Below are 13940 nucleotides of genomic sequence, written 5' to 3' on the forward strand. Positions count from 1 at the left end.
CAAAAGAAAGAGAAATTTAATAAATAGATTACATTAATTTATTAAGACTGATGATGAAGTGTTGTAATTAAATTTCAAACAATTGATTCGGAAAAAATTTAAAATAAAATAATGTAAAAATTATTTCTACTTACTAGACATGATGGTTGTGTTGACTGTTGATATTTCAATAAAAATTATTTCACACACTAAAAGTTGATCCCTTTATACTTTTTGTAATCTTAACTAGAGTGGAGAGGGCAGGTTAATGAAGTAGGAGAAGGAAACGAGATTAAAACTTTAAACGTTTATTTCGGTAAATTCTGAATTACATAATTATAAATAAACCGTACATTATTAAGACTACAGATACATATTTTAGTTTTTAAGTAATGATGCATACATAACGGAAGTTGTGGTTGCAATTTTGGACAAGAGTTTGCTTCCTCCAAATTGATGATCCTAGGGTAAAAGTCCTTTGAATCGAAAAATTGTCTTAAAAAATCCTCTTTAACGCTTCCTTTTACGTAAATAATATCGATAACATCATCGATAATATTTTCTTCTAGTATGTTATAAATATTTTCATAGTCGATATTTCCACTGTTGTAACGTAATAGATGATGATTTAATTCTAAATATTTCACTTGTTTTTTTACATCTGCACTTAGTTGACGAAACGGCACCGGTGATTTAAACAAATAGTGACCAGTTCGATGTCCATCAAATATTGTTAATTCTTTAACGATGAATTCAGGTATATAAAATCCTTGAACATCAATCACTACTACCTTCATGTTGAACACTTAAATCTAGACTGAAAAATTTGTTCACGATGAGCAGAATTTAAGATCTCCTTTAAAATATTTTTCATTTGATTAATTCTAAACTTAAACCTTTCTCTGTCTGCAGCGCATTGTATCCAATAGTTTCCTTTTCTAGCATCTTGATAAGCATATGACCAAACTATTAGATTATGTACTTCCGGAGCACTATCACTTATAGTAACACTTTTTTTCATCCTTATATCAGTTGTCTAATTATTCCTGTTAACGGATAGTACTGCATTATTCTATCATGAATGATAATACAATAAGCTCTTGTATCGGCTGGGAAATTATTATCGCTTTCAAATTCTAAGCTGATATCAATGGTGGAACTTCGAATTGCTTCGTTTTGCTTGGAACAGTCTAATACAAATATCGGTCTTTTTGTATAATCTGTATAGCTTAATATAGGTTCAGCACGATCTTTTCCATTAAATTCCTTATAAAAATCAACGTAAGCTTGATATGCTTCTAAATATTTATTTTTAGCAAATTGTAGTTTCCATGTTTCATATGGATAAACATTTGAATTCAACCATAAACGTACGCTTCTTACATCACAATGATCAAATAGAGTAACATCAGACTTTGGATTATTTTTTCGGTTTGTTTGAAAGCAAACGATAATAAATCTTGGTCTTTCTAATTGAGTAGATGTTTTAACTCTCCAGATGTCGTTATTAGTTTGTCGAACTGATGGAAGTTCATGAATTTCCCATTTTCTGAACGGTAACGATATAACACGATCTTTGTTGATCCCTTCTAATATAGTTAATTTAATTTCATCATTTGGGTAAACATGTTTTGCTTTTAATTCAATATTGTTAATCTTAAGTGTCGCTTTTCTCGTTCCGGTAGAAATGAAACAATTAGCATCGTTACGACTTCGTATTAATCGAAGTTTTTGATGACCGCTAACTATCCGATGATAATCAAATGGTAAATTTAACAGATAAGATAAAGGGATTCTAAATGAAAACGTATTATCAGTTTCATTAAATGTCTTCAGTTGTTGACTTTCTTGATCATTCCATCCAGCGAGAGTTAATGCTCTTACTTCATCTTTGCCATAACATAGAAAAGTTTTGATTGTAGATACTGTTCCGACTTCACGTACACTATCTAACTCAACATTATTCAATTCATAGCTTACATTCTCAAATAAATATGCTGCTGCATTATTAGTCAAGGTTACATTTCCACCGCCAGTTTCCGGTACCGGATCTGGTATGAACTCACCGTCCACTTGTATAAATGATTCAAAGAGAGAAATCCAAATATCTCTCTGATTAATTATAATTTCGATTTCATCATTGTTATCGAAAGATCTTACTTGCGGACTATATGTATGTTCTTCCTCTTTACTTATGCTGTCGTCTATTTCCGGTGAACTGTAAACCTGAAGTTTGCTGGCGGACATTATATCCTAACGATTTAAGAATCTGCACGCTCTGATGTGATAATGTCGACTGATGACAAGATACTGACTGATAATTTGATGGATTGTATGATTTTTTATATTGATTTTGAAACACTAAACCCATGTTTATGCTTCTTTTTTCAGAGCAAGACGAATATTGATTGTTTGACCGTTAAAATCTATAGGACAATGGTCTTGATCAACAATATCAATAGTTAGGTTAGGTATATTGGATCTATTAATGATAGGTAAATAAATAGGATTTAATGGTTCCACAAAAATCTGTTCGGCTGGACTAACACTTAAAGCAGTTTCATAAAGAGTATGAGATTCTTTGTTTTTGTAGAAAGAACCTCTTACAATATTACACTCGATACGTATTGTATTAACCTTAATTATGTTAACAGGTAAATCACTTTCATGTAATTGTCTTGCTTTAAGTTTCCTTTTAGAAAAACCTAACAATTTACCAATACTATCTTCGTGAGCGAAATTAATGTCGTAAATACTAAATATCTCACACTTTAATGTGTTTTCGTTAGCCTTCAATGAAAATGTATTCTGTTTTTGAGCATCAGTTGCAGATCGTCCACTAAGAATAATTTGTATATATTTTTCTATAGCAGCTATTTCATAAGCACCTTTCGGAAATGTTATCACTTTTTCTTCAGTAGTGTTCGGAGCAAAATAATAAAATTTATTTGTACCCTCTTCTATATTTGGTATATTATTGTTAGTATAAAAACCGATTAAAGCTATAGAATAATTCGAATTTTCTTCAAGGTCAATGGGTGGCTCATAGTGTTCAGACAGCGTACTTTCAACACCTGTTAGGGAGAATGTCTTATACATGACTGAATAAAATACATGATTATCTCATCTTTTATTATGTAAAAACATCAAACATAAATGTCCGCAATTATATGATAAAAATTGATAACGATCATGATTAAAGTAAATATTACAATTTCCTAAGTATCGTACTAATTCTAGAGGTGGCTTTAGATTTCCATAACTATCAAAATAATCAACCTGTTTATTTGTTTTTCTATAACAAACCCAATGAGTTCCGGATCCTTTTTTAGAGTCCAAATTAATGATAGCACATTCTGTCTTATCAGGTTTCATATGAATTAATTCATCTCTCATAAAAACGCCTTTAAATTTGGGTAGTTTTAATAATTTAGCATATCTTCTTAAATCATTATCAGTTAGTGCCCTATTAGGCAGTTTTATTGGTAGTTTTTTGGAAATTTACGTAAATACAATCCATAACCTCGTGGTTGCTTTCGAAGATATAAACCACTTCCCGCCTTCCCGATAGCGATATCTTCCAGTACTTTATTATGACGTTTATTCTCATCTAATTTCTGTTTCGCTGCTTTAGCATCATTTACAGCTTTAGTTATAGCAGCAGCACCTCCGCCCATAGCCCCTAAGGCACTAAGTCCTCCAAAAATTAATGGTAACAATGGTAAAAATCCTCCTGTTTTTATAGGTATAATACGAGGAATTTTTATACGCTTACGACCTCCAGATTTTCTAACTGCTATACGAGCAGCTGATAATGCAGATTTTATATTATCATATCCCTTATTTTCTAAATTTGATAAAAGAGCTTTATGAAAAGGTTGTTGTTTTTTCTGTGTCCTCTTTCTAGATTTCTTTGTCTTCCTTTTCGATTTTTTCCTTTGGATTCCCATACCTAATTTCCTTTTGACTTTCATTGCGTTAGTTACAAACCAGGCACTTGCTTTTTCACCAAATGAAGCGTCTTTAGACTTAACACGTGACCATGCACTATCTTCTAAAATTCGATCCGCTTGATGTCTATCTTTTAAATCGTTGGAATTAGCGTAAGCTATATCGTGCGTTTTACAAAAGCTGTCAAGCTTGTTTATTCCAGGATCACCTCGTTCTAACCGTTTCTTAAGTTTTGTACCAGGTCCGCAATATTGATATCCTGGTAAATGTAATTCAAAAGGTAATTTATTGATTGCAGTATTTAATAGTCCTTCCCCTTTGAAAGACAACATTTAACTGAACTTTTTTCCCTATATAAACCTTCTTATAAATGTTTTTAATTTAGTATGAAAATGAAAGTGTTAAAGCAAAAATTACAATTACCTATCATAAATCATGATTATAATAATGTTGATAATAAACATAAAATGTCTCATCGACATGGTACACTTTTACCCGAATCAATACGTTGTATAATTTGTGGACCTTCTGGTGGAGGAAAAACTAACATATTATTGTCTTTATTGTTTGATCCCAACGGATTGAAATTTGAAAACATATATATTTATTGTAAATCATTATATCAACCGAAGTATAAACTGCTTAGTGATGTGCTACAAAAAATTAAAGGAATGGAATATAACCAGTATGAACATAATGAAGACGTGCTAGATCCAAAAGATGCAAAAAATAACTCTATTTTTATATTTGATGATGTCATAATGTGTAATCAAGCTAAGATAAGGGATTACTTTTGCATGGGCCGGCATAAAAATATTGATAGTTTCTATCTCTGTCAAACATATACAAAAATACCGAAACATTTAATTCGAGATAATGCAAATTTATTGGTAATATTAAAACAAGATCTGTTAAATTTAAAACATGTATATGAAGATCATGTTGGTGCTGATATGAAATTCGAACAATTCTGTGAAATATGTCAGGAATGTTGGAAAAACCAATATGGTTTTTTGGTTATATGTAAAGATAATGAATTAAATAAGGGTCGATATAGAAAAGGGTTTGATCATTTTATTCAAGTGTAGAGTGATATCTATTTGAGAACGTTTCCAGACCGGTTAATATCAGTTTCACAGCGGTTAGTATCGGTGCGATATCGGTTAATACCGGTTCCAAAGCGGTTAGTATCGGTTAGATACCGGTTAGAGACCGGTTAATATCGGTCTCAGACCGGTTAGTATCGGTGTGATATTGGTTAATACCGGTTCCAGAGCGGTTATTATCGGATAGAGACCGGTTAATATCGGTTTCAGACCGGTTAATGTCTGTTAAAAAGCAGTTCCTGATCGGTTTGAGATCGGTTAATATCAGTTTGAGACCCGTTATAATAGCAGTCGAATAAGAAGTTATATAAACAATAATTCTGATTTGTTCGGTTAGTTTATAACATTAAGCGGTAATGATGGGTACCAAACCAGATCAAAACCTTAAAAGACATATATTAAAAGCAGCTGATTCAATTCGAAAGAAGTATAAAGCCATAAAGTTAAACAGCAGTGAAGCGGATGAGTCAATTAAAAAGCTTTTTCAGCCTGTTATAAATCCTTTAGAAGAAATTTCAATAAAATTGGAGAAGCAATCTCCACCACCACAGCAACAACAACAAAAACAACACAAAAGACCAAAACATCATATTCAAAAGCAAAGGAAACAATTTCTTAAACTACCAAAAAAAGAAAAGATTAAACAAGAACTTGAACTACCAGTTGAAGAAACATATGAACCTAGTACATCACTGCGACAACCAGAAGAAATATATGAGTCATTACCAGAAATAAAAGAAGAAGATGAAGAAACCAAATCTGACACTATGGATGATTTAATTAATAGCAGACATATTTTAGATGAATTTTTAGAACAATATCCTCCAGTTGCGAGAAATGCAATAGAAGCAGTTTTAGAGAAAACCAGTGATCAGACATTTGGTCCTAGATATAATTCAAAAGAGAATAAACTATTTATGGGTAAACATGAATTAATAATCAGTCAAAATGGTGATTTAATTTTAGATAATGAATCATTTCCTGGTACTCCTGGTTTATACAGACTAATATTTTTTAAAAACCCTGAAGATAAATACACTCAAATTACAAAAGAGGATCGGTCAGCATACAAAAAAATACTTGAAATTTCTAATACACATAGAAAAAATAATGATCCCACAAAACAACTAAAAGGTCATAGAGGTGTAAAATATACTCAAATTGTGCAACCAATGTTTACTTCATTTCCTAAATCTCCGTTTATTGGTGAAGGATTATTCACTAATAAACGTGTAGAATATGTTTACTGGGATGACATAAATGAATTAGTGTCACGTCTAGCATTATTACATGCAGCGACAAAAGCGGGTAACAATTCCCATCTGAATGAAATTTTATCAATAGAAGAAGAATTAAAGGAATGTGGTGTAATATATTAGGCTTAAGTTTTTTTCTGGTTAATCCTCAGTGTTGAAATGCCCATTGATCTATTCGGACGTAAAGTGTTATCAGCATCAAGTGCATTTTTTAAATCTACACCATCACCTTTTGTTTTCACTGCTGATGGTGACCTTGATTTAAAACATCATAGAATCTGTAACATTAATGATCCAACAGAAGACAAAGATTGTGCGAATAAGGTATATATTGATTTAGTAAGTAAACAAATATACCAAAAGATGGAAGGAGTAATAGCTGCTTTAACGGATTTAAATAATAATGTTCATAAAGCAGATGCTATATGGATGGATAAATTTAATCAGTTAAACTTAACCATGAATGTTAAGTACAAAATACTTGATGAAAAAATTGATAATATAATTGCTACAATTCCTCACACGATTGAATCAGAATTGCATAACAAACATTTAAGTATAAATTATGAAATCGATAACAAGTGGAAAAAATTTATGAATAATTCAAATGAGATAACCAGACGAATAAAAAAACTTGAAGAACGCTTTGAAGGAATCGATAGTATTAAGATAAAACCAGAAACCATTTCCAAACGTTCTAAAGCAGGTGATACAGATCAACTTGAAAATGTACCTATATCAAAGAAAAGGAAAGTAACAGATTCATATGAAAATAGTGAAAGATAGAACCCATGCCTCATAATAAAAACAAGTGTCCTCCAGGTCAAATGTCAGATCGTCATGGAAATTGTAGAGAAGTGTACCGTAAATAAGCAATGGTTCGACTAAAGCAAGTTAGTGATGTAAAGCAAAAATTGGTAAACGAGATATTTAAACCTGCACGCAGGAATTTTAAACGAAGACGTACTATAATTAAAGGATTGGATGATTTATGGCAAGTAGATTTAGCAGAAATGCAAAATTTATCTTATCATAATAATGGATTTAAATATATTTTAGTCGTAATCGACTGTTTTTCTAAATTTTTATGGACCAGACCACTGAAATCGAAATCAGCTAATGAGGTTAGCAGAGCTATGGAATCAATACTGAAGAATGAAAAAGAACGAATACCAAAGAATTTACAGTCAGATCAAGGAAAGGAATTTTATAATACCACTTTTCAGGATTTGATGAGACGTTATAATATTAATCACTATAGTACGTACAGCGTTAAAAAAGCAGCAATTGCTGAACGAGTTATACGTACTTTAAAATCCAAAATTTATCGATATTTTACGTTATTTGCGACACATAAATGGATAAATAAATTGCAAGAGATAACCAAAAATTATAATACTACAATACATCGAACAACAGGAAGGAAACCCACAGAGATAAACGCTTCGAATCAAGGAGACATAACAGCATATGATCATCTAAAGATTGTTGATAAAAACAGAAAAAAATTTAAAGTCGGAGATTTCGTAAGAATTAGCAAAGAAAAGATGTTATTTGAAAAAGGATATACACCCAATTGGTCAACGGAAATTTTTAAAATCAGTAAGATTAATCTAACCAATCCTGTAACATTTCTGCTAGAAGATAAAGAAGGTCAACCAATCAAAGGAGCTTTTTATATTTGGGAATTATCAAAAACTCAATATCCTGACGTCTATTTAGTTGAGAAAGTGATTCGACGTAAAGGAACTAAATTATTTGTGAAATGGTTAGGTTTACCAGATAATCAGAATAGTTGGATTGAAATGAAAGATATTACCTAATAAATAAGAAATATATATACGATATAATTATTTAACGTCTAATTTAGTTCCATTTAAGATGGCAACGAGTGTAGAACCTGTTATAAAAAAAGTGCTGCATTTTGAAAAAACCATAAGCGATATTCGATTACTAATGAAACTGGAACTACTGAAATTAGGACCGTGCCAGTTGATGGATATATTTCATAAATTACCGGAAACATATCAACAAGATCATGATATAAAGCTGAATCTACCATGTTTACAACATTATTATAACAGTTTTGACGAAGATCAGTTTGATGGTCCTCCTTCATCAATAAATAATTGTGTTTCGTGTATTTTAGATGATACAGGAAGCCAACAACAACAACAACAACAACAACAACAACAACAACAACCCACTGCGTTTCAAGTGTAATGCCTCTTTTGAACTCATCACTCATCTTGTTTGTTACTCTTATACAAAATGTGTTGTACGTGCAAAAACCGTTAGATGTTGTAGATATGTACATCGTCTTCACTAGTGAAAGTCCTAACAACACAAGATGGTCTCCTCTCTGGAAAAGTTTATTTTTCAACGATGTTGATTACCAATGGAAGAAGATGAATCTGGGTTATTTGAGCAATACTGCAATAGAAATATTTAAATATGAAAATGTTTCTATAGCAAACTCTGTAATATATTTTAAATTAAGACTAGTTTTTACCAATAGTAATTATATTGATACTGACTGGAAGAGACTTATACTTAATGATCATGATGTAGTTTCAATAAAAAATTGTTTTAATCATGTTCCTACCTTTTTAGCAATGTTTGGAATTGTTTGTACATGTTGGATCGTTTTTATGATGTTCATAGCGTTAGGTTTGGCTTAAAAACTGCAATTAAAAATTTATTTAGGTGTATGACTTTGTTAGTTTAAGTATGTAGTTTGTTTTATGTCTAATAAAAAATAATATTCATTCTGATTATTTTTGTTATCATATTTCCTGTCTAACGTTTTTTTCCTTAAAAACGTTAAATTTTTATCAGTTATATTTTGAATTTTTTGAATTTTTACGTAAGGAACCACAATATCCGGTTGCAAAGTTTATGGAATATAAAATCATATCGCATCAATGATTAATTCATTTCTACTTCGACTGTCCGTGTATGAAAGTAATCATGTTCAAGTGCTCTCAATGCGATAACAAGTTTACTCGCAAAGATGCTTTAACACGTCATGTAAAAAAACATAGTAAGTAAATACATTTTACGTTATAGAAATTGTTTTAATTAAGAGCATTTTTAAGGTGATAAATTATCTAAACTCACTTGCACCGGATGTAAAACGTCATTTACGAGATTTGATAACTATAGGCGTCATATTACAAATTCATCATTGTGTTCAATGGATTCGGATGATATGACTCCTAAAAAAGCCCGCCTGACAACTAGAACACCTTTACAAGGTATTTTTGTAAATATTCTTTATATTATTATTATTATAACTTGTTTTTGTTTTTAGAAGTTACTACTAACGCTCCATCATGTTCATTTCATCAATTTTGTGAAATATGCAATAGTCACTACAGAGGATCCAGATTAAACCATTTACGTTCTTTAAAACATAAAAGTGTCATCTCCGCCAAAATTAATGATGATGATGATTTCGTTGAAGAATATCAAGTTGCCTTCAAATCAAGAATTACCTCATACCGATTGAAAAATTCACAACTAGATGACTTGGAAGTGTGCAATTTTTTTGAAAGAAATCAAGATAAACTTATCACTTTAATAACTAGAAAACTGAGAGAATTTAACCAACTTAAAATTAATTTCGAACTTTTTGCTAAATATATTTTACCTTCTAAAGACATTATCGAAATCAAATCATTCAACACTAAAAATATCATCATTTCAATATCGACAAATATTAAGGTAGAACTGGAAGAAATATGTGGCGTCATAAAAAACAAAATGAGTGAATTCTTGGAAAAAGATAGTGGTAAGTAATATCAATTTTATTTATAAACATATTATTGTATTAAATTTTTTAGGTTGGATTTTAATGGAAATTTTGTTTTTGGAACTTAATATCAACAAATTCAATCCACTACGTGCATCAACATATATACCATTACCGAAGGACATAGCGAAGCGGAGAGCGGTTATCAATATTCATAATGATGATAATGAATGTTTCAAATGGTCTGTTTTGGCACACCTTCATTCAACTGAAGTAAATGTTAATCGACATCGAGTTGATGCTTATCGTGAGTTTGAAGAGGAATTAGATTTTACAGATATTTCATTTCCGGTTAAATTAACTGATATTTTTAAATTTGAAGCACTTAATAATATTAGTGTAAATGTCTATGGAACAGAGCAGCGTTTTGATCATGAAAAAGGTAAATGGGTATCAGATATTATAGGTCCCTTTTATTTAACTTCTAAGAAACGAGACATTCATGTAAATTTATTACTTATCGTAGACGATGAAAGAATGATCAAACATTACTGTCTGATAAGCAACATTTCTCGATTAATAAGTTCACAACTTTCCAAACATAATCATGCTAAATTTATATGTAACGGTTGTCTATTATTTTTTTCGAGTGAACAAAAATTAGTTAAACATCGTAAGTATGCTTGTAATGAAGTTGTCACTACATTACCAACTTCTGATCTGATTATAAATAAATTTGGTAAAGAAGTGCCTGGTAATGAATTAACATTTCAAAATTTTGATAAATCTCTTAAAGTTCCTTTTGTATTTTATTTCGATTTTGAATCTATTTTAAAACCTTTACGCAATGATAATTCAGCCGATAATATCCGTACAATTGTTACACATTTACATGAACCATATAGTTTCGGATATTACATAAAATGTGCATATAATGATAATTTATCAATTTATCGGACTTATCGAGGAAAAGATGCTCCTAAAATTTTTGTGAAATGGTTGCAAGATGATGTAAATAGACTTTATCACGATCACCTCAAACATATCGTACCACTTGAAATGACTCCGTTAGATGAATTGGTTTTTCAAATATCTACCCATTGTCATTTATGTAAAGAACCTTTCAAAACAGATTACGGAAGTCTAAATTGTGATAGAGTTCGTAATCATTGTCACTTAACAGGTGAATTTTTAGGACCTGCACATTCTATTTGTAATTTAAATTATAAGATTCCAAAATATATCCCTGTTTTTTGTCATAATTTAACTAATTATGATAGTCATTTATTTATTAAAGCTTTAGCAACAGAAAAGACCATCATTAATTGCATTGCTCAAACTAAAGAAAAGTATATTACATTTTCAAAAAAAATTTTAGTTGATAAGGTCATGAACACGACTACAAATACAGTTGACAATATTTTTATAACGCTTAGATTCGTAGATTCGTTCCGTTTCCTTTCTTTTTCATTAGATAAATTATCTCAGACTTTAACTTCTAATGAATGTCTAACCATTCGGAAACACTTTCCGGACGATAACCAATTTAATTTGATAAGACAAAAAGGTGTTTTTCCATATTCATATTTGGATTGTTTTAATAAGTTAGATGATACCAGTTTACCATTGATTCAACAATTTTATGATAATCTTAATAAAACTGATATCAGTGAACATGATTATGAGCGAGCACAGGAAGTCTGGAATCTATTTGATTGCAAAACGTTAGGTGATTATTCCGACATTTATTTAAAGTCTGATGTTTTGTTACTAACAGACATTTTTGAAAATTTCAGAAAGGTTTGTCTCAAAATTTATGAACTAGATCCAGCTCATTACTTAACAGCACCTTCATTAGGCTGGGATGCTATGTTAAAAATGACTGGAATTAAATTCGAATTGTTAACTGATATAGACATGGTACATTTCTTTCGAAAATCTATTAGAGGAGGACTTTGTCAATGTTCAAAACGTAAAGCAGTAGCAAATAATAAGTTTTTATCAAATCATGATCCTTCTAAACCAACTTCTTTTATAATGTACCTTGATGCAACCAACTTGTATGGAGCAGCAATGTCTGAATATTTACCTTATAGCGGTTTTCGATGGGAAGATCCTAATGAATTCAATGATAACCTAATTCTCAATTTGACAGATAACGCTGATGTAGGTTATATATTCGAAGTTGATTTAGAATATCCTTCTGAATTACATAATCTTCACAACGATTTACCATTTTGTCCTGAAAAATTTATTCCTCCCTCTAGTAAAACTGAGAAACTTTGCGCAACCTTGAACAATAAAGTACACTATGTTTTACATTATCGAAATTTAAGACAAGCTATACAAGGTGGTTTAAAATTAATTAATATTCACCGTGTTTTAAGTTTTAATCAATCACCATGGTTGAAAACATATATTGATTTAAATACAGAAATGCGTAACAAATCAAAAAACGCGTTAGAAAAAGATGTATTTAAATTAATGAATAATTCAGTTTTTGGTAAAACCATGGAATCAATTGATAAAAGAGTAAACGTGAAATTGGTAACATCATGGAATAATATAGGTAGAAAACCAGGTGCTGAAAGTTTAATTGCACGACCAAATTTTAAAAATTCATCTATCTTTACACCAAATTTTGTAGCTATTCAATTAGAGAACGAAAAAGTTTTCTACAATAAACCTCTGTATGTAGGTTTTACTATTCTAGATATCAGTAAAACTATTATGTATGATTTTTATTATAATTTCATAAAACTTAAATACGGTAACAATGCAACGCTTTTGTATACCGATACTGATAGTTTAGTAATTGAAATTTTTTGTGAAAATATTTATGATGATATTAAATCTAATATAGAGCGTTTTGATACTTCAAATTATAAAGCAGAAAATATTCATGGAATACCTGTATCGTCTTCTGTCATCGGGAAGATGAAAGATGAATATAAAGGACGTGTAATATCAGAATTTTTAGGAACAGGTGCTAAAGCATATTGTGTGGATGTTGAAGGTGAATTATCTAAAAAAGCTAAGGGTATTAAACACAATGTAATTACAAGTGAATTACATAAAATTGACTACCAAAACGCAGTTACTGTTCCAAACACTGAAATTATTAAAGAAATGAATATCTTTCGTTCGAAGCTTCATAACATTTACACAGAATTAAAGAAAAAAATTGCTTTATCTTTCAAAGATGATAAACGTTACATCTTAAACAATTCTGAAGGTAGAACATTATCTTGGGGTCATAAAAATATTCTTCCTCAAACTCAGGAATAATATTTAATTTGTATTGTAGTTATTGTATTATAATGTTTATGTATTATAATATGTATGTATGTATGTACTTATATTTAGATGTAATAAACAATTAAAGTAATTTATTGTTTTTATTATTATCCATTAACCAAATAGCTTATGTGAATTTGTTTCAGGTTTCCAAAATAGACAGCACTATCCACTCTACCTACCTGAGGTTCGACTCCCCATGGAAGGAACAACAACAACAACAACTTTTTTTGCATTATATTTTAAACAAATAACAAAATAAACTTGGTGCGCAACAGACAAGTTAGGCAAACAACATTACAAAAATAAAAAACTACATATACTAGGTTTTTTTTCCTTATCGATAAAATAATGACTTTCCTTTATTAGTTATTAGTGACAAGCGCGATGATTTTCTGATATTTTGCTTAACTCAATACAGCATGTATTGTATATATACTTCATGTATTCACAATTGCACATTTCAAAAATCATATATTCAAAATTTCACAACCCCAAAAACCAAAAATTTCACAACCCCAAAAAGCTACTACTACTACTACTACTACTTGTTTTCTTGGTTGCATATTCGCAAACGGGCGGGGGGTGTGTTTAAAA

General features: G+C 30.3%; 1 long non-coding RNA gene across 2 annotated transcripts; it reads left to right on the plus strand.

The window, feature by feature from the left end:
• The first annotated feature begins 7777 nt into the window (after window positions 1–7777).
• On the plus strand, window positions 7778–13663 carry LOC135265671 (uncharacterized). 2 transcript variants are annotated; one of them, XR_010333445.1, is made up of 5 exons: window positions 7778–8543; window positions 8600–9335; window positions 9391–9549; window positions 9606–10085; window positions 10138–13434. It is a non-coding gene; the product is annotated as an uncharacterized LOC135265671 (long non-coding RNA). The 2 variants fall into 2 exon arrangements; XR_010333446.1 differs by lacking the exon at window positions 7778–8543 and adding an exon at window positions 13490–13663 and having other exon boundaries at window positions 9041–9335; window positions 10138–10319.
• The last annotated feature ends 277 nt before the right edge of the window (window positions 13664–13940 follow it).

This window comes from Tribolium castaneum, chromosome 3 (genome assembly GCF_031307605.1).
Source record: "Tribolium castaneum strain GA2 chromosome 3, icTriCast1.1, whole genome shotgun sequence".
Lineage (NCBI taxonomy): Eukaryota > Metazoa > Arthropoda > Insecta > Coleoptera > Tenebrionidae > Tribolium > Tribolium castaneum.